The following is a 1013-nucleotide window of genomic DNA, read 5'->3' as shown; positions in this document are numbered from 1 at the left end:
CTTAAAGCATTTCACCACCAAGATGATGAAAATTCCCCTGAGTCCTGTGTGGCACTGTAGAATAAGCACTGGACTGCAAGATACCAAGGTCATTGGTTCAAACCCACCAGTAGCTCCTCAGAAACCCTAGTCAGGGTGGCTAGGAGTCAGATGACCAAACTTTGTCTCTCATACTTTGGACATATTGTCAGAAGCGACCAGTCACTGGAGAAGGATATCATATTTGGTAAGGTGGAGGGTCAGAGGAAATGAGGAAGACGCCCAATGAGATGGATTAGCCTAGTGGCAGCATCCATGGGCTCAAGTGTGGCCCAGGATGGGGCAGTGTTTCCTTCTGCTGTGTATAAGGTCACTATGGGTCTGTACAGACTCAATGGCTCCTAATAACAACAGGAACTGAAGTCAGGGTAGGTATTCAGCAACAGTAACAATTTAAATGTGATTATAGCCCCAGGCACACCCATCCAAGATTACTGAAAAGAATGAGGAGAGTAATTTACAAACATTATACTAAGTGCTGTAAGTTAGTTGCAAAAAGACAAATGCTGTGAATGGTCTCACATAAAACACAAGAAGGGTCTATGGAAACTCTATACAGGGTCCTTATTTTTTATTTACTAGATGACACTTAATAACAAAATGGAAACCAGATATTATCAAAATTATGGGTAGTTAGCAAGGGCGGCTGGGCACAATGGTGGGGGAGGACTGTGAGAACCATGAAAATGTAATCATCATCATTGAATTGTAAATGTGGAAGTTGCATAGGGGAAGTTTGAGCTCATATCTTTTCATCACAGTTAAGACATTTTAAAAAGAAGGAAGACTTTAGGGAGTAAATAATGAATGTTAAAAGGCAGATCTTGGGGGAAAAAAAATCCATTAGAAAGGTGGGCTAGTGAATAAGAAAGGTGGTCTAGTGAATTAGAAAGGGAAGGGAAGGGGAAGGCAGAAGATCTGTAGTGTCCAGAGACTTGTAAATGAGGACCTAGTTCACCAGGTGGAGACAGCAC

The sequence above is a fragment of the Chrysochloris asiatica genome, unplaced genomic scaffold (assembly GCF_000296735.1).
Source record: "Chrysochloris asiatica unplaced genomic scaffold, ChrAsi1.0 scaffold00116, whole genome shotgun sequence".
Taxonomy (NCBI): Eukaryota; Metazoa; Chordata; class Mammalia; order Afrosoricida; family Chrysochloridae; genus Chrysochloris; species Chrysochloris asiatica.
This window is presented reverse-complemented; position numbering follows the sequence as displayed.